Source organism: Bombina bombina, chromosome 6 (genome assembly GCF_027579735.1).
Source record: "Bombina bombina isolate aBomBom1 chromosome 6, aBomBom1.pri, whole genome shotgun sequence".
NCBI lineage: Eukaryota > Metazoa > Chordata > Amphibia > Anura > Bombinatoridae > Bombina > Bombina bombina.
This window is the reverse complement of record NC_069504.1, coordinates 795,778,199-795,798,509: the sequence shown is the minus strand read 5'-3', so window position 1 is coordinate 795,798,509 and position 20,311 is coordinate 795,778,199.

Below are 20,311 nucleotides of genomic sequence, written 5' to 3'. Positions count from 1 at the left end.
ACAAACCAGGGCGCAGTCCCGGCCGGTGCGCGAGACCCATTCAAACGGAAGCCACCTCACAAGACTGCTGCCAACAAGGCCCCTAAGGGAGCCAAGGGTAGTCACGGCCGGTGCGGGAGGCCCCTAAAATGAAAGCAAGAAAACTAAGCAGCAGCACAAACCAGGGCGCAGTCCCGGCCGGTGCGCGAGACCCATTCAAACGGAAGACACCTCACAAGACTGCTGCCAACAAGGCCCCTAAGGGAGCCAAGGGTAGTCACGGCCGGTGCGGGAGGCCCCTGAAATGAAAGCAAGAAAACTAAGCAGCAGCACAATCCAGGGGGCAGTCCCGGCCGGTGCGCGAGACCCATTCAAAAGGAAGCCACCTCACAAGACTGCTGCCAACAAGGCCCCTAAGGGAGCCAAGGGTAGTGACGGCCGGTGCGGGAGGCCCCTGAAATGAAAGCAAGAAAACTAAGCAGCAGCACAAACCAGGGCGCAGTCCCGGCCGGTGCGCGAGACCCATTCAAACGGAAGCCACCTCACAAGACTGCTGCCAACAAGGCCCCTAAGGGAGCCAAGGGTAGTCACGGCCGGTGCGGGAGGCCCCTGAAATGAAAGCAAGAAAACTAAGCAGCAGCACAAACCAGGGCGCAGTCCCGGCCGGTGCGCGAGACCCATTCAAACGGAAGCCACCTCACAAGACTGCTGCCAACAAGGCCCCTAAGGGAGCCAAGGGTAGTCACGGCCGGTGCGGGAGGCCCCTGAAATGAAAGCAAGAAAACTAAGCAGCAGCACAAACCAGGGCGCAGTCCCGGCCGGTGCGCGAGACCCATTCAAACGGAAGCCACCTCACAAGACTGCTGCCAACAAGGCCCCTAAGGGAGCCAAGGGTAGTCACGGCCGGTGCGGGAGGCCCCTGAAATGAAAGCAAGATAACTAAGCAGCAGCACAAACCAGGGCGCAGTCCCGGCCGGTGCGCGAGACCCATTCAAACGGAAGCCACCTCACAAGACTGCTGCCAACAAGGCCCCTAAGGGAGCCAAGGGTAGTCACGGCCGGTGCGGGAGGCCCCTGAAATGAAAGCAAGAAAACTAAGCAGCAGCACAAACCAGGGCGCAGTCCCGGCCGGTGCGCGAGACCCATTCAAACGGAAGCCACCTCACAAGACTGCTGCCAACAAGGCCCCTAAGGGAGCCAAGGGTAGTCACGGCCGGTGCGGGAGGCCCCTGAAATGAAAGCAAGAAAACTAAGCAGCAGCACAAACCAGGGCGCAGTCCCGGCCGGTGCGCGAGACCCATTCAAACGGAAGCCACCTCACAAGACTGCTGCCAACAAGGCCCCTAAGGGAGCCAAGGGTAGTCCCGGCCGGTGCGGGAGGCCCCTGAAATGAAAGCAAGAAAACTAAGCAGCAGCACAAACCAGGGCGCAGTCCCGGCCGGTGCGCGAGACCCATTCAAACGGAAGCCACCTCACAAGACTGCTGCCAACAAGGCCCCTAAGGGAGCCAAGGGTAGTCACGGCCGGTGCGGGAGGCCCCTGAAATGAAAGCAAGAAAACTAAGCAGCAGCACAAACCAGGGCGCAGTCCCGGCCGGTGCGCGAGACCCATTCAAACGGAAGCCACCTCACAAGACTGCTGCCAACAAGGCCCCTAAGGGAGCCAAGGGTAGTCACGGCCGGTGCGGGAGGCCCCTGAAATGAAAGCAAGAAAACTAAGCAGCAGCACAAACCAGGGCGCAGTCCCGGCCGGTGCGCGAGACCCATTCAAACGGAAGCCACCTCACAAGACTGCTGCCAACAAGGCTCCTAAGGGAGCCAAGGGTAGTCACGGCCGGTGCGGGAGGCCCCTGAAATGAAAGCAAGAAAACTAAGCAGCAGCACAAACCAGGGCGCAGTCCCGGCCGGTGCGCGAGACCCATTCAAACGGAAGCCACCTCACAAGACTGCTGCCAACAAGGCCCCTAAGGGAGCCAAGGGTAGTCACGGCCGGTGCGGGAGGCCCCTGAAATGAAAGCAAGAAAACTAAGCAGCAGCACAAACCAGGGCGCAGTCCCGGCCGGTGCGCGAGACCCATTCAAACGGAAGCCACCTCACAAGACTGCTGCCAACAAGGCCCCTAAGGGAGCCAAGGGTAGTCACGGCCGGTGCGGGAGGCCCCTGAAATGAAAGCAAGAAAACTAAGCAGCAGCACAAACCAGGGCGCAGTCCCGGCCGGTGCGCGAGACCCATTCAAACGGAAGCCACCTCACAAGACTGCTGCCAACAAGGCCCCTAAGGGAGCCAAGGGTAGTCACGGCCGGTGCGGGAGGCCCCTGAAATGAAAGCAAGAAAACTAAGCAGCAGCACAAACCAGGGCGCAGTCCCGGCCGGTGCGCGAGACCCATTCAAACGGAAGCCACCTCACAAGACTGCTGCCAACAAGGCCCCTAAGGGAGCCAAGGGTAGTCACGGCCGGTGCGGGAGGCCCCTGAAATGAAAGCAAGAAAACTAAGCAGCAGCACAAACCAGGGCGCAGTCCCGGCCGGTGCGCGAGACCCATTCAAACGGAAGCCACCTCACAAGACTGCTGCCAACAAGGCCCCTAAGGGAGCCAAGGGTAGTCACGGCCGGTGCGGGAGGCCCCTGAAATGAAAGCAAGAAAACTAAGCAGCAGCACAAACCAGGGCGCAGTCCCGGCCGGTGCGCGAGACCCATTCAAACGGAAGCCACCTCACAAGACTGCTGCCAACAAGGCCCCTAAGGGAGCCAAGGGTAGTCACGGCCGGTGCGGGAGGCCCCTGAAATGAAAGCAAGAAAACTAAGCAGCAGCACAAACCAGGGCGCAGTCCCGGCCGGTGCGCGAGACCCATTCAAACGGAAGCCACCTCACAAGACTGCTGCCAACAAGGCCCCTAAGGGAGCCAAGGGTAGTCACGGCCGGTGCGGGAGGCCCCTGAAATGAAAGCAAGAAAACTAAGCAGCAGCACAAACCAGGGCGCAGTCCCGGCCGGTGCGCGAGACCCATTCAAACGGAAGCCACCTCACAAGACTGCTGCCAACAAGGCCCCTAAGGGAGCCAAGGGTAGTCACGGCCGGTGCGGGAGGCCCCTGAAATGAAAGCAAGAAAACTAAGCAGCAGCACAAACCAGGGCGCAGTCCCGGCCGGTGCGCGAGACCCATTCAAACGGAAGCCACCTCACAAGACTGCTGCCAACAAGGCCCCTAAGGGAGCCAAGGGTAGTCACGGCCGGTGCGGGAGGCCCCTGAAATGAAAGCAAGAAAACTAAGCAGCAGCACAAACCAGGGCGCAGTCCCGGCCGGTGCGCGAGACCCATTCAAACGGAAGCCACCTCACAAGACTGCTGCCAACAAGGCCCCTAAGGGAGCCAAGGGTAGTCACGGCCGGTGCGGGAGGCCCCTGAAATGAAAGCAAGAAAACTAAGCAGCAGCACAAACCAGGGCGCAGTCCCGGCCGGTGCGCGAGACCCATTCAAACGGAAGCCACCTCACAAGACTGCTGCCAACAAGGCCCCTAAGGGAGCCAAGGGTAGTCACGGCCGGTGCGGGAGGCCCCTGAAATGAAAGCAAGAAAACTAAGCAGCAGCACAAACCAGGGCGCAGTCCCGGCCGGTGCGCGAGACCCATTCAAACGGAAGCCACCTCACAAGACTGCTGCCAACAAGGCCCCTAAGGGAGCCAAGGGTAGTCACGGCCGGTGCGGGAGGCCCCTGAAATGAAAGCAAGAAAACTAAGCAGCAGCACAAACCAGGGCGCAGTCCCGGCCGGTGCGCGAGACCCATTCAAACGGAAGCCACCTCACAAGACTGCTGCCAACAAGGCCCCTAAGGGAGCCAAGGGTAGTCACGGCCGGTGCGGGAGGCCCCTGAAATGAAAGCAAGAAAACTAAGCAGCAGCACAAACCAGGGCGCAGTCCCGGCCGGTGCGCGAGACCCATTCAAACGGAAGCCACCTCACAAGACTGCTGCCAACAAGGCCCCTAAGGGAGCCAAGGGTAGTCACGGCCGGTGCGGGAGGCCCCTGAAATGAAAGCAAGAAAACTAAGCAGCAGCACAAACCAGGGCGCAGTCCCGGCCGGTGCGCGAGACCCATTCAAACGGAAGCCACCTCACAAGACTGCTGCCAACAAGGCCCCTAAGGGAGCCAAGGGTAGTCACGGCCGGTGCGGGAGGCCCCTGAAATGAAAGCAAGAAAACTAAGCAGCAGCACAAACCAGGGCGCAGTCCCGGCCGGTGCGCGAGACCCATTCAAACGGAAGCCACCTCACAAGACTGCTGCCAACAAGGCCCCTAAGGGAGCCAAGGGTAGTCACGGCCGGTGCGGGAGGCCCCTGAAATGAAAGCAAGAAAACTAAGCAGCAGCACAAACCAGGGCGCAGTCCCGGCCGGTGCGCGAGACCCATTCAAACGGAAGCCACCTCACAAGACTGCTGCCAACAAGGCCCCTAAGGGAGCCAAGGGTAGTCACGGCCGGTGCGGGAGGCCCCTGAAATGAAAGCAAGAAAACTAAGCAGCAGCACAAACCAGGGCGCAGTCCCGGCCGGTGCGCGAGACCCATTCAAACGGAAGCCACCTCACAAGACTGCTGCCAACAAGGCCCCTAAGGGAGCCAAGGGTAGTCACGGCCGGTGCGGGAGGCCCCTGAAATGAAAGCAAGAAAACTAAGCAGCAGCACAAACCAGGGCGCAGTCCCGGCCGGTGCGCGAGACCCATTCAAACGGAAGCCACCTCACAAGACTGCTGCCAACAAGGCCCCTAAGGGAGCCAAGGGTAGTCACGGCCGGTGCGGGAGGCCCCTGAAATGAAAGCAAGAAAACTAAGCAGCAGCACAAACCAGGGCGCAGTCCCGGCCGGTGCGCGAGACCCATTCAAACGGAAGCCACCTCACAAGACTGCTGCCAACAAGGCCCCTAAGGGAGCCAAGGGTAGTCACGGCCGGTGCGGGAGGCCCCTGAAATGAAAGCAAGAAAACTAAGCAGCAGCACAAACCAGGGCGCAGTCCCGGCCGGTGCGCGAGACCCATTCAAACGGAAGCCACCTCACAAGACTGCTGCCAACAAGGCCCCTAAGGGAGCCAAGGGTAGTCACGGCCGGTGCGGGAGGCCCCTGAAATGAAAGCAAGAAAACTAAGCAGCAGCACAAACCAGGGCGCAGTCCCGGCCGGTGCGCGAGACCCATTCAAACGGAAGCCACCTCACAAGACTGCTGCCAACAAGGCCCCTAAGGGAGCCAAGGGTAGTCACGGCCGGTGCGGGAGGCCCCTGAAATGAAAGCAAGAAAACTAAGCAGCAGCACAAACCAGGGCGCAGTCCCGGCCGGTGCGCGAGACCCATTCAAACGGAAGCCACCTCACAAGACTGCTGCCAACAAGGCCCCTAAGGGAGCCAAGGGTAGTCACGGCCGGTGCGGGAGGCCCCTGAAATGAAAGCAAGAAAACTAAGCAGCAGCACAAACCAGGGCGCAGTCCCGGCCGGTGCGCGAGACCCATTCAAACGGAAGCCACCTCACAAGACTGCTGCCAACAAGGCCCCTAAGGGAGCCAAGGGTAGTCACGGCCGGTGCGGGAGGCCCCTGAAATGAAAGCAAGAAAACTAAGCAGCAGCACAAACCAGGGCGCAGTCCCGGCCGGTGCGCGAGACCCATTCAAACGGAAGCCACCTCACAAGACTGCTGCCAACAAGGCCCCTAAGGGAGCCAAGGGTAGTCACGGCCGGTGCGGGAGGCCCCTGAAATGAAAGCAAGAAAACTAAGCAGCAGCACAAACCAGGGCGCAGTCCCGGCCGGTGCGCGAGACCCATTCAAACGGAAGCCACCTCACAAGACTGCTGCCAACAAGGCCCCTAAGGGAGCCAAGGGTAGTCACGGCCGGTGCGGGAGGCCCCTGAAATGAAAGCAAGAAAACTAAGCAGCAGCACAAACCAGGGCGCAGTCCCGGCCGGTGCGCGAGACCCATTCAAACGGAAGCCACCTCACAAGACTGCTGCCAACAAGGCCCCTAAGGGAGCCAAGGGTAGTCACGGCCGGTGCGGGAGGCCCCTGAAATGAAAGCAAGAAAACTAAGCAGCAGCACAAACCAGGGCGCAGTCCCGGCCGGTGCGCGAGACCCATTCAAACGGAAGCCACCTCACAAGACTGCTGCCAACAAGGCCCCTAAGGGAGCCAAGGGTAGTCACGGCCGGTGCGGGAGGCCCCTGAAAAGAAAGCAAGAAAACTAAGCAGCAGCACAAACCAGGGCGCAGTCCCGGCCGGTGCGCGAGACCCATTCAAACGGAAGCCACCTCACAAGACTGCTGCCAACAAGGCCCCTAAGGGAGCCAAGGGTAGTCACGGCCGGTGCGGGAGGCCCCTGAAATGAAAGCAAGAAAACTAAGCAGCAGCACAAACCAGGGCGCAGTCCCGGCCGGTGCGCGAGACCCATTCAAACGGAAGCCACCTCACAAGACTGCTGCCAACAAGGCCCCTAAGGGAGCCAAGGGTAGTCACGGCCGGTGCGGGAGGCCCCTGAAATGAAAGCAAGAAAACTAAGCAGCAGCACAAACCAGGGCGCAGTCCCGGCCGGTGCGCGAGACCCATTCAAACGGAAGCCACCTCACAAGACTGCTGCCAACAAGGCCCCTAAGGGAGCCAAGGGTAGTCACGGCCGGTGCGGGAGGCCCCCTGAAATGAAAGCAAGAAAACTAAGCAGCAGCACAAACCAGGGCGCAGTCCCGGCCGGTGCGCGAGACCCATTCAAACGGAAGCCACCTCACAAGACTGCTGCCAACAAGGCCCCTAAGGGAGCCAAGGGTAGTCACGGCCGGTGCGGGAGGCCCCTGAAATGAAAGCAAGAAAACTAAGCAGCAGCACAAACCAGGGCGCAGTCCCGGCCGGTGCGCGAGACCCATTCAAACGGAAGCCACCTCACAAGACTGCTGCCAACAAGGCCCCTAAGGGAGCCAAGGGTAGTCACGGCCGGTGCGGGAGGCCCCTGAAATGAAAGCAAGAAAACTAAGCAGCAGCACAAACCAGGGCGCAGTCCCGGCCGGTGCGCGAGACCCATTCAAACGGAAGCCACCTCACAAGACTGCTGCCAACAAGGCCCCTAAGGGAGCCAAGGGTAGTCACGGCCGGTGCGGGAGGCCCCTGAAATGAAAGCAAGAAAACTAAGCAGCAGCACAAACCAGGGCGCAGTCCCGGCCGGTGCGCGAGACCCATTCAAACGGAAGCCACCTCACAAGACTGCTGCCAACAAGGCCCCTAAGGGAGCCAAGGGTAGTCACGGCCGGTGCGGGAGGCCCCTGAAATGAAAGCAAGAAAACTAAGCAGCAGCACAAACCAGGGCGCAGTCCCGGCCGGTGCGCGAGACCCATTCAAACGGAAGCCACCTCACAAGACTGCTGCCAACAAGGCCCCTAAGGGAGCCAAGGGTAGTCACGGCCGGTGCGGGAGGCCCCTGAAATGAAAGCAAGAAAACTAAGCAGCAGCACAAACCAGGGCGCAGTCCCGGCCGGTGCGCGAGACCCATTCAAACGGAAGCCACCTCACAAGACTGCTGCCAACAAGGCCCCTAAGGGAGCCAAGGGTAGTCACGGCCGGTGCGGGAGGCCCCTGAAATGAAAGCAAGAAAACTAAGCAGCAGCACAAACCAGGGCGCAGTCCCGGCCGGTGCGCGAGACCCATTCAAACGGAAGCCACCTCACAAGACTGCTGCCAACAAGGCCCCTAAGGGAGCCAAGGGTAGTCACGGCCGGTGCGGGAGGCCCCTGAAATGAAAGCAAGAAAACTAAGCAGCAGCACAAACCAGGGCGCAGTCCCGGCCGGTGCGCGAGACCCATTCAAACGGAAGCCACCTCACAAGACTGCTGCCAACAAGGCCCCTAAGGGAGCCAAGGGTAGTCACGGCCGGTGCGGGAGGCCCCTGAAATGAAAGCAAGAAAACTAAGCAGCAGCACAAACCAGGGCGCAGTCCCGGCCGGTGCGCGAGACCCATTCAAACGGAAGCCACCTCACAAGACTGCTGCCAACAAGGCCCCTAAGGGAGCCAAGGGTAGTCACGGCCGGTGCGGGAGGCCCCTGAAATGAAAGCAAGAAAACTAAGCAGCAGCACAAACCAGGGCGCAGTCCCGGCCGGTGCGCGAGACCCATTCAAACGGAAGCCACCTCACAAGACTGCTGCCAACAAGGCCCCTAAGGGAGCCAAGGGTAGTCACGGCCGGTGCGGGAGGCCCCTGAAATGAAAGCAAGAAAACTAAGCAGCAGCACAAACCAGGGCGCAGTCCCGGCCGGTGCGCGAGACCCATTCAAACGGAAGCCACCTCACAAGACTGCTGCCAACAAGGCCCCTAAGGGAGCCAAGGGTAGTCACGGCCGGTGCGGGAGGCCCCTGAAATGAAAGCAAGAAAACTAAGCAGCAGCACAAACCAGGGCGCAGTCCCGGCCGGTGCGCGAGACCCATTCAAACGGAAGCCACCTCACAAGACTGCTGCCAACAAGGCCCCTAAGGGAGCCAAGGGTAGTCACGGCCGGTGCGGGAGGCCCCTGAAATGAAAGCAAGAAAACTAAGCAGCAGCACAAACCAGGGCGCAGTCCCGGCCGGTGCGCGAGACCCATTCAAACGGAAGCCACCTCACAAGACTGCTGCCAACAAGGCCCCTAAGGGAGCCAAGGGTAGTCACGGCCGGTGCGGGAGGCCCCTGAAATGAAAGCAAGAAAACTAAGCAGCAGCACAAACCAGGGCGCAGTCCCGGCCGGTGCGCGAGACCCATTCAAACGGAAGCCACCTCACAAGACTGCTGCCAACAAGGCCCCTAAGGGAGCCAAGGGTAGTCACGGCCGGTGCGGGAGGCCCCTGAAATGAAAGCAAGAAAACTAAGCAGCAGCACAAACCAGGGCGCAGTCCCGGCCGGTGCGCGAGACCCATTCAAACGGAAGCCACCTCACAAGACTGCTGCCAACAAGGCCCCTAAGGGAGCCAAGGGTAGTCACGGCCGGTGCGGGAGGCCCCTGAAATGAAAGCAAGAAAACTAAGCAGCAGCACAAACCAGGGCGCAGTCCCGGCCGGTGCGCGAGACCCATTCAAACGGAAGCCACCTCACAAGACTGCTGCCAACAAGGCCCCTAAGGGAGCCAAGGGTAGTCACGGCCGGTGCGGGAGGCCCCTGAAATGAAAGCAAGAAAACTAAGCAGCAGCACAAACCAGGGCGCAGTCCCGGCCGGTGCGCGAGACCCATTCAAACGGAAGCCACCTCACAAGACTGCTGCCAACAAGGCCCCTAAGGGAGCCAAGGGTAGTCACGGCCGGTGCGGGAGGCCCCTGAAATGAAAGCAAGAAAACTAAGCAGCAGCACAAACCAGGGCGCAGTCCCGGCCGGTGCGCGAGACCCATTCAAACGGAAGCCACCTCACAAGACTGCTGCCAACAAGGCCCCTAAGGGAGCCAAGGGTAGTCACGGCCGGTGCGGGAGGCCCCTGAAATGAAAGCAAGAAAACTAAGCAGCAGCACAAACCAGGGCGCAGTCCCGGCCGGTGCGCGAGACCCATTCAAACGGAAGCCACCTCACAAGACTGCTGCCAACAAGGCCCCTAAGGGAGCCAAGGGTAGTCACGGCCGGTGCGGGAGGCCCCTGAAATGAAAGCAAGAAAACTAAGCAGCAGCACAAACCAGGGCGCAGTCCCGGCCGGTGCGCGAGACCCATTCAAACGGAAGCCACCTCACAAGACTGCTGCCAACAAGGCCCCTAAGGGAGCCAAGGGTAGTCACGGCCGGTGCGGGAGGCCCCTGAAATGAAAGCAAGAAAACTAAGCAGCAGCACAAACCAGGGCGCAGTCCCGGCCGGTGCGCGAGACCCATTCAAACGGAAGCCACCTCACAAGACTGCTGCCAACAAGGCCCCTAAGGGAGCCAAGGGTAGTCACGGCCGGTGCGGGAGGCCCCTGAAATGAAAGCAAGAAAACTAAGCAGCAGCACAAACCAGGGCGCAGTCCCGGCCGGTGCGCGAGACCCATTCAAACGGAAGCCACCTCACAAGACTGCTGCCAACAAGGCCCCTAAGGGAGCCAAGGGTAGTCACGGCCGGTGCGGGAGGCCCCTGAAATGAAAGCAAGAAAACTAAGCAGCAGCACAAACCAGGGCGCAGTCCCGGCCGGTGCGCGAGACCCATTCAAACGGAAGCCACCTCACAAGACTGCTGCCAACAAGGCCCCTAAGGGAGCCAAGGGTAGTCACGGCCGGTGCGGGAGGCCCCTGAAATGAAAGCAAGAAAACTAAGCAGCAGCACAAACCAGGGCGCAGTCCCGGCCGGTGCGCGAGACCCATTCAAACGGAAGCCACCTCACAAGACTGCTGCCAACAAGGCCCCTAAGGGAGCCAAGGGTAGTCACGGCCGGTGCGGGAGGCCCCTGAAATGAAAGCAAGAAAACTAAGCAGCAGCACAAACCAGGGCGCAGTCCCGGCCGGTGCGCGAGACCCATTCAAACGGAAGCCACCTCACAAGACTGCTGCCAACAAGGCCCCTAAGGGAGCCAAGGGTAGTCACGGCCGGTGCGGGAGGCCCCTGAAATGAAAGCAAGAAAACTAAGCAGCAGCACAAACCAGGGCGCAGTCCCGGCCGGTGCGCGAGACCCATTCAAACGGAAGCCACCTCACAAGACTGCTGCCAACAAGGCCCCTAAGGGAGCCAAGGGTAGTCACGGCCGGTGCGGGAGGCCCCTGAAATGAAAGCAAGAAAACTAAGCAGCAGCACAAACCAGGGCGCAGTCCCGGCCGGTGCGCGAGACCCATTCAAACGGAAGCCACCTCACAAGACTGCTGCCAACAAGGCCCCTAAGGGAGCCAAGGGTAGTCACGGCCGGTGCGGGAGGCCCCTGAAATGAAAGCAAGAAAACTAAGCAGCAGCACAAACCAGGGCGCAGTCCCGGCCGGTGCGCGAGACCCATTCAAACGGAAGCCACCTCACAAGACTGCTGCCAACAAGGCCCCTAAGGGAGCCAAGGGTAGTCACGGCCGGTGCGGGAGGCCCCTGAAATGAAAGCAAGAAAACTAAGCAGCAGCACAAACCAGGGCGCAGTCCCGGCCGGTGCGCGAGACCCATTCAAACGGAAGCCACCTCACAAGACTGCTGCCAACAAGGCCCCTAAGGGAGCCAAGGGTAGTCACGGCCGGTGCGGGAGGCCCCTGAAATGAAAGCAAGAAAACTAAGCAGCAGCACAAACCAGGGCGCAGTCCCGGCCGGTGCGCGAGACCCATTCAAACGGAAGCCACCTCACAAGACTGCTGCCAACAAGGCCCCTAAGGGAGCCAAGGGTAGTCACGGCCGGTGCGGGAGGCCCCTGAAATGAAAGCAAGAAAACTAAGCAGCAGCACAAACCAGGGCGCAGTCCCGGCCGGTGCGCGAGACCCATTCAAACGGAAGCCACCTCACAAGACTGCTGCCAACAAGGCCCCTAAGGGAGCCAAGGGTAGTCACGGCCGGTGCGGGAGGCCCCTGAAATGAAAGCAAGAAAACTAAGCAGCAGCACAAACCAGGGCGCAGTCCCGGCCGGTGCGCGAGACCCATTCAAACGGAAGCCACCTCACAAGACTGCTGCCAACAAGGCCCCTAAGGGAGCCAAGGGTAGTCACGGCCGGTGCGGGAGGCCCCTGAAATGAAAGCAAGAAAACTAAGCAGCAGCACAAACCAGGGCGCAGTCCCGGCCGGTGCGCGAGACCCATTCAAACGGAAGCCACCTCACAAGACTGCTGCCAACAAGGCCCCTAAGGGAGCCAAGGGTAGTCACGGCCGGTGCGGGAGGCCCCTGAAATGAAAGCAAGAAAACTAAGCAGCAGCACAAACCAGGGCGCAGTCCCGGCCGGTGCGCGAGACCCATTCAAACGGAAGCCACCTCACAAGACTGCTGCCAACAAGGCCCCTAAGGGAGCCAAGGGTAGTCACGGCCGGTGCGGGAGGCCCCTGAAATGAAAGCAAGAAAACTAAGCAGCAGCACAAACCAGGGCGCAGTCCCGGCCGGTGCGCGAGACCCATTCAAACGGAAGCCACCTCACAAGACTGCTGCCAACAAGGCCCCTAAGGGAGCCAAGGGTAGTCACGGCCGGTGCGGGAGGCCCCTGAAATGAAAGCAAGAAAACTAAGCAGCAGCACAAACCAGGGCGCAGTCCCGGCCGGTGCGCGAGACCCATTCAAACGGAAGCCACCTCACAAGACTGCTGCCAACAAGGCCCCTAAGGGAGCCAAGGGTAGTCACGGCCGGTGCGGGAGGCCCCTGAAATGAAAGCAAGAAAACTAAGCAGCAGCACAAACCAGGGCGCAGTCCCGGCCGGTGCGCGAGACCCATTCAAACGGAAGCCACCTCACAAGACTGCTGCCAACAAGGCCCCTAAGGGAGCCAAGGGTAGTCACGGCCGGTGCGGGAGGCCCCTGAAATGAAAGCAAGAAAACTAAGCAGCAGCACAAACCAGGGCGCAGTCCCGGCCGGTGCGCGAGACCCATTCAAACGGAAGCCACCTCACAAGACTGCTGCCAACAAGGCCCCTAAGGGAGCCAAGGGTAGTCACGGCCGGTGCGGGAGGCCCCTGAAATGAAAGCAAGAAAACTAAGCAGCAGCACAAACCAGGGCGCAGTCCCGGCCGGTGCGCGAGACCCATTCAAACGGAAGCCACCTCACAAGACTGCTGCCAACAAGGCCCCTAAGGGAGCCAAGGGTAGTCACGGCCGGTGCGGGAGGCCCCTGAAATGAAAGCAAGAAAACTAAGCAGCAGCACAAACCAGGGCGCAGTCCCGGCCGGTGCGCGAGACCCATTCAAACGGAAGCCACCTCACAAGACTGCTGCCAACAAGGCCCCTAAGGGAGCCAAGGGTAGTCACGGCCGGTGCGGGAGGCCCCTGAAATGAAAGCAAGAAAACTAAGCAGCAGCACAAACCAGGGCGCAGTCCCGGCCGGTGCGCGAGACCCATTCAAACGGAAGCCACCTCACAAGACTGCTGCCAACAAGGCCCCTAAGGGAGCCAAGGGTAGTCACGGCCGGTGCGGGAGGCCCCTGAAATGAAAGCAAGAAAACTAAGCAGCAGCACAAACCAGGGCGCAGTCCCGGCCGGTGCGCGAGACCCATTCAAACGGAAGCCACCTCACAAGACTGCTGCCAACAAGGCCCCTAAGGGAGCCAAGGGTAGTCACGGCCGGTGCGGGAGGCCCCTGAAATGAAAGCAAGAAAACTAAGCAGCAGCACAAACCAGGGCGCAGTCCCGGCCGGTGCGCGAGACCCATTCAAACGGAAGCCACCTCACAAGACTGCTGCCAACAAGGCCCCTAAGGGAGCCAAGGGTAGTCACGGCCGGTGCGGGAGGCCCCTGAAATGAAAGCAAGAAAACTAAGCAGCAGCACAAACCAGGGCGCAGTCCCGGCCGGTGCGCGAGACCCATTCAAACGGAAGCCACCTCACAAGACTGCTGCCAACAAGGCCCCTAAGGGAGCCAAGGGTAGTCACGGCCGGTGCGGGAGGCCCCTGAAATGAAAGCAAGAAAACTAAGCAGCAGCACAAACCAGGGCGCAGTCCCGGCCGGTGCGCGAGACCCATTCAAACGGAAGCCACCTCACAAGACTGCTGCCAACAAGGCCCCTAAGGGAGCCAAGGGTAGTCACGGCCGGTGCGGGAGGCCCCTGAAATGAAAGCAAGAAAACTAAGCAGCAGCACAAACCAGGGCGCAGTCCCGGCCGGTGCGCGAGACCCATTCAAACGGAAGCCACCTCACAAGACTGCTGCCAACAAGGCCCCTAAGGGAGCCAAGGGTAGTCACGGCCGGTGCGGGAGGCCCCTGAAATGAAAGCAAGAAAACTAAGCAGCAGCACAAACCAGGGCGCAGTCCCGGCCGGTGCGCGAGACCCATTCAAACGGAAGCCACCTCACAAGACTGCTGCCAACAAGGCCCCTAAGGGAGCCAAGGGTAGTCACGGCCGGTGCGGGAGGCCCCTGAAATGAAAGCAAGAAAACTAAGCAGCAGCACAAACCAGGGCGCAGTCCCGGCCGGTGCGCGAGACCCATTCAAACGGAAGCCACCTCACAAGACTGCTGCCAACAAGGCCCCTAAGGGAGCCAAGGGTAGTCACGGCCGGTGCGGGAGGCCCCTGAAATGAAAGCAAGAAAACTAAGCAGCAGCACAAACCAGGGCGCAGTCCCGGCCGGTGCGCGAGACCCATTCAAACGGAAGCCACCTCACAAGACTGCTGCCAACAAGGCCCCTAAGGGAGCCAAGGGTAGTCACGGCCGGTGCGGGAGGCCCCTGAAATGAAAGCAAGAAAACTAAGCAGCAGCACAAACCAGGGCGCAGTCCCGGCCGGTGCGCGAGACCCATTCAAACGGAAGCCACCTCACAAGACTGCTGCCAACAAGGCCCCTAAGGGAGCCAAGGGTAGTCACGGCCGGTGCGGGAGGCCCCTGAAATGAAAGCAAGAAAACTAAGCAGCAGCACAAACCAGGGCGCAGTCCCGGCCGGTGCGCGAGACCCATTCAAACGGAAGCCACCTCACAAGACTGCTGCCAACAAGGCCCCTAAGGGAGCCAAGGGTAGTCACGGCCGGTGCGGGAGGCCCCTGAAATGAAAGCAAGAAAACTAAGCAGCAGCACAAACCAGGGCGCAGTCCCGGCCGGTGCGCGAGACCCATTCAAACGGAAGCCACCTCACAAGACTGCTGCCAACAAGGCCCCTAAGGGAGCCAAGGGTAGTCACGGCCGGTGCGGGAGGCCCCTGAAATGAAAGCAAGAAAACTAAGCAGCAGCACAAACCAGGGCGCAGTCCCGGCCGGTGCGCGAGACCCATTCAAACGGAAGCCACCTCACAAGACTGCTGCCAACAAGGCCCCTAAGGGAGCCAAGGGTAGTCACGGCCGGTGCGGGAGGCCCCTGAAATGAAAGCAAGAAAACTAAGCAGCAGCACAAACCAGGGCGCAGTCCCGGCCGGTGCGCGAGACCCATTCAAACGGAAGCCACCTCACAAGACTGCTGCCAACAAGGCCCCTAAGGGAGCCAAGGGTAGTCACGGCCGGTGCGGGAGGCCCCTGAAATGAAAGCAAGAAAACTAAGCAGCAGCACAAACCAGGGCGCAGTCCCGGCCGGTGCGCGAGACCCATTCAAACGGAAGCCACCTCACAAGACTGCTGCCAACAAGGCCCCTAAGGGAGCCAAGGGTAGTCACGGCCGGTGCGGGAGGCCCCTGAAATGAAAGCAAGAAAACTAAGCAGCAGCACAAACCAGGGCGCAGTCCCGGCCGGTGCGCGAGACCCATTCAAACGGAAGCCACCTCACAAGACTGCTGCCAACAAGGCCCCTAAGGGAGCCAAGGGTAGTCACGGCCGGTGCGGGAGGCCCCTGAAATGAAAGCAAGAAAACTAAGCAGCAGCACAAACCAGGGCGCAGTCCCGGCCGGTGCGCGAGACCCATTCAAACGGAAGCCACCTCACAAGACTGCTGCCAACAAGGCCCCTAAGGGAGCCAAGGGTAGTCACGGCCGGTGCGGGAGGCCCCTGAAATGAAAGCAAGAAAACTAAGCAGCAGCACAAACCAGGGCGCAGTCCCGGCCGGTGCGCGAGACCCATTCAAACGGAAGCCACCTCACAAGACTGCTGCCAACAAGGCCCCTAAGGGAGCCAAGGGTAGTCACGGCCGGTGCGGGAGGCCCCTGAAATGAAAGCAAGAAAACTAAGCAGCAGCACAAACCAGGGCGCAGTCCCGGCCGGTGCGCGAGACCCATTCAAACGGAAGCCACCTCACAAGACTGCTGCCAACAAGGCCCCTAAGGGAGCCAAGGGTAGTCACGGCCGGTGCGGGAGGCCCCTGAAATGAAAGCAAGAAAACTAAGCAGCAGCACAAACCAGGGCGCAGTCCCGGCCGGTGCGCGAGACCCATTCAAACGGAAGCCACCTCACAAGACTGCTGCCAACAAGGCCCCTAAGGGAGCCAAGGGTAGTCACGGCCGGTGCGGGAGGCCCCTGAAATGAAAGCAAGAAAACTAAGCAGCAGCACAAACCAGGGCGCAGTCCCGGCCGGTGCGCGAGACCCATTCAAACGGAAGCCACCTCACAAGACTGCTGCCAACAAGGCCCCTAAGGGAGCCAAGGGTAGTCACGGCCGGTGCGGGAGGCCCCTGAAATGAAAGCAAGAAAACTAAGCAGCAGCACAAACCAGGGCGCAGTCCCGGCCGGTGCGCGAGACCCATTCAAACGGAAGCCACCTCACAAGACTGCTGCCAACAAGGCCCCTAAGGGAGCCAAGGGTAGTCACGGCCGGTGCGGGAGGCCCCTGAAATGAAAGCAAGAAAACTAAGCAGCAGCACAAACCAGGGCGCAGTCCCGGCCGGTGCGCGAGACCCATTCAAACGGAAGCCACCTCACAAGACTGCTGCCAACAAGGCCCCTAAGGGAGCCAAGGGTAGTCACGGCCGGTGCGGGAGGCCCCTGAAATGAAAGCAAGAAAACTAAGCAGCAGCACAAACCAGGGCGCAGTCCCGGCCGGTGCGCGAGACCCATTCAAACGGAAGCCACCTCACAAGACTGCTGCCAACAAGGCCCCTAAGGGAGCCAAGGGTAGTCACGGCCGGTGCGGGAGGCCCCTGAAATGAAAGCAAGAAAACTAAGCAGCAGCACAAACCAGGGCGCAGTCCCGGCCGGTGCGCGAGACCCATTCAAACGGAAGCCACCTCACAAGACTGCTGCCAACAAGGCCCCTAAGGGAGCCAAGGGTAGTCACGGCCGGTGCGGGAGGCCCCTGAAATGAAAGCAAGAAAACTAAGCAGCAGCACAAACCAGGGCGCAGTCCCGGCCGGTGCGCGAGACCCATTCAAACGGAAGCCACCTCACAAGACTGCTGCCAACAAGGCCCCTAAGGGAGCCAAGGGTAGTCACGGCCGGTGCGGGAGGCCCCTGAAATGAAAGCAAGAAAACTAAGCAGCAGCACAAACCAGGGCGCAGTCCCGGCCGGTGCGCGAGACCCATTCAAACGGAAGCCACCTCACAAGACTGCTGCCAACAAGGCCCCTAAGGGAGCCAAGGGTAGTCACGGCCGGTGCGGGAGGCCCCTGAAATGAAAGCAAGAAAACTAAGCAGCAGCACAAACCAGGGCGCAGTCCCGGCCGGTGCGCGAGACCCATTCAAACGGAAGCCACCTCACAAGACTGCTGCCAACAAGGCCCCTAAGGGAGCCAAGGGTAGTCACGGCCGGTGCGGGAGGCCCCTGAAATGAAAGCAAGAAAACTAAGCAGCAGCACAAACCAGGGCGCAGTCCCGGCCGGTGCGCGAGACCCATTCAAACGGAAGCCACCTCACAAGACTGCTGCCAACAAGGCCCCTAAGGGAGCCAAGGGTAGTCACGGCCGGTGCGGGAGGCCCCTGAAATGAAAGCAAGAAAACTAAGCAGCAGCACAAACCAGGGCGCAGTCCCGGCCGGTGCGCGAGACCCATTCAAACGGAAGCCACCTCACAAGACTGCTGCCAACAAGGCCCCTAAGGGAGCCAAGGGTAGTCACGGCCGGTGCGGGAGGCCCCTGAAATGAAAGCAAGAAAACTAAGCAGCAGCACAAACCAGGGCGCAGTCCCGGCCGGTGCGCGAGACCCATTCAAACGGAAGCCACCTCACAAGACTGCTGCCAACAAGGCCCCTAAGGGAGCCAAGGGTAGTCACGGCCGGTGCGGGAGGCCCCTGAAATGAAAGCAAGAAAACTAAGCAGCAGCACAAACCAGGGCGCAGTCCCGGCCGGTGCGCGAGACCCATTCAAACGGAAGCCACCTCACAAGACTGCTGCCAACAAGGCCCCTAAGGGAGCCAAGGGTAGTCACGGCCGGTGCGGGAGGCCCCTGAAATGAAAGCAAGAAAACTAAGCAGCAGCACAAACCAGGGCGCAGTCCCGGCCGGTGCGCGAGACCCATTCAAACGGAAGCCACCTCACAAGACTGCTGCCAACAAGGCCCCTAAGGGAGCCAAGGGTAGTCACGGCCGGTGCGGGAGGCCCCTGAAATGAAAGCAAGAAAACTAAGCAGCAGCACAAACCAGGGCGCAGTCCCGGCCGGTGCGCGAGACCCATTCAAACGGAAGCCACCTCACAAGACTGCTGCCAACAAGGCCCCTAAGGGAGCCAAGGGTAGTCACGGCCGGTGCGGGAGGCCCCTGAAATGAAAGCAAGAAAACTAAGCAGCAGCACAAACCAGGGCGCAGTCCCGGCCGGTGCGCGAGACCCATTCAAACGGAAGCCACCTCACAAGACTGCTGCCAACAAGGCCCCTAAGGGAGCCAAGGGTAGTCACGGCCGGTGCGGGAGGCCCCTGAAATGAAAGCAAGAAAACTAAGCAGCAGCACAAACCAGGGCGCAGTCCCGGCCGGTGCGCGAGACCCATTCAAACGGAAGCCACCTCACAAGACTGCTGCCAACAAGGCCCCTAAGGGAGCCAAGGGTAGTCACGGCCGGTGCGGGAGGCCCCTGAAATGAAAGCAAGAAAACTAAGCAGCAGCACAAACCAGGGCGCAGTCCCGGCCGGTGCGCGAGACCCATTCAAACGGAAGCCACCTCACAAGACTGCTGCCAACAAGGCCCCTAAGGGAGCCAAGGGTAGTCACGGCCGGTGCGGGAGGCCCCTGAAATGAAAGCAAGAAAACTAAGCAGCAGCACAAACCAGGGCGCAGTCCCGGCCGGTGCGCGAGACCCATTCAAACGGAAGCCACCTCACAAGACTGCTGCCAACAAGGCCCCTAAGGGAGCCAAGGGTAGTCACGGCCGGTGCGGGAGGCCCCTGAAATGAAAGCAAGAAAACTAAGCAGCAGCACAAACCAGGGCGCAGTCCCGGCCGGTGCGCGAGACCCATTCAAACGGAAGCCACCTCACAAGACTGCTGCCAACAAGGCCCCTAAGGGAGCCAAGGGTAGTCACGGCCGGTGCGGGAGGCCCCTGAAATGAAAGCAAGAAAACTAAGCAGCAGCACAAACCAGGGCGCAGTCCCGGCCGGTGCGCGAGACCCATTCAAACGGAAGCCACCTCACAAGACTGCTGCCAACAAGGCCCCTAAGGGAGCCAAGGGTAGTCACGGCCGGTGCGGGAGGCCCCTGAAATGAAAGCAAGAAAACTAAGCAGCAGCACAAACCAGGGCGCAGTCCCGGCCGGTGCGCGAGACCCATTCAAACGGAAGCCACCTCACAAGACTGCTGCCAACAAGGCCCCTAAGGGAGCCAAGGGTAGTCACGGCCGGTGCGGGAGGCCCCTGAAATGAAAGCAAGAAAACTAAGCAGCAGCACAAACCAGGGCGCAGTCCCGGCCGGTGCGCGAGACCCATTCAAACGGAAGCCACCTCACAAGACTGCTGCCAACAAGGCCCCTAAGGGAGCCAAGGGTAGTCAGGGGCGGTGCGGGAGGCCCCTGAAATGAAAGCAAGAAAACTAAGCAGCAGCACAAACCAGGGCGCAGTCCCGGCCGGTGCGCGAGACCCATTCAAACGGAAGCCACCTCACAAGACTGCTGCCAACAAGGCCCCTAAGGGAGCCAAGGGTAGTCACGGGCGGTGCGGGAGGCCCCTGAAATGGAAGCAAGAAAACTAAGCAGCAGCACAAACCAGGGCGCAGTCCCGGCCGGTGCGCGAGACCCATTCAAACGGAAGCCACCTCACAAGACTGCTGCCAACAAGGCCCCTAAGGGAGCCAAGGGTAGTCACGGCCGGTGCGGGAGGCCCCTGAAATGAAAGCAAGAAAACTAAGCAGCAGCACAAACCAGGGCGCAGTCCCGGCCGGTGCGCGAGACCCATTCAAACGGAAGCCACCTCACAAGACTGCTGCCAACAAGGCCCCTAAGGGAGCCAAGGGTAGTCACGGCCGGTGCGGGAGGCCCCTGAAATGAAAGCAAGAAAACTAAGCAGCAGCACAAACCAGGGCGCAGTCCCGGCCGGTGCGCGAGACCCATTCAAACGGAAGCCACCTCACAAGACTGCTGCCAACAAGGCCCCTAAGGGAGCCAAGGGTAGTCACGGGCCGGTGCGGGAGGCCCCTGAAATGAAAGCAAGAAAACTAAGCAGCAGCACAAACCAGGGCGCAGTCCCGGCCGGTGAGCGAGACCCATTCAAACGGAAGCCACCTCACAAGACTGCTGCCAACAAGGCCCCTAAGGGAGCCAAGGGTAGTCACGGCCGGTGCGGGAGGCCCCTGAAATGAAAGCAAGAAAACTAAGCAGCAGCACAAACCAGGGCGCAGTCCCGGCCGGTGCGCGAGACCCATTCAAACGGAAGCCACCTCACAAGACTGCTGCCAACAAAGGCCCCTAAGGGAGCCAAGGGTAGTCACGGCCGGTGCGGGAGGCCCCTGAAATGAAAGCAAGAAAACTAAGCAGCAGCACA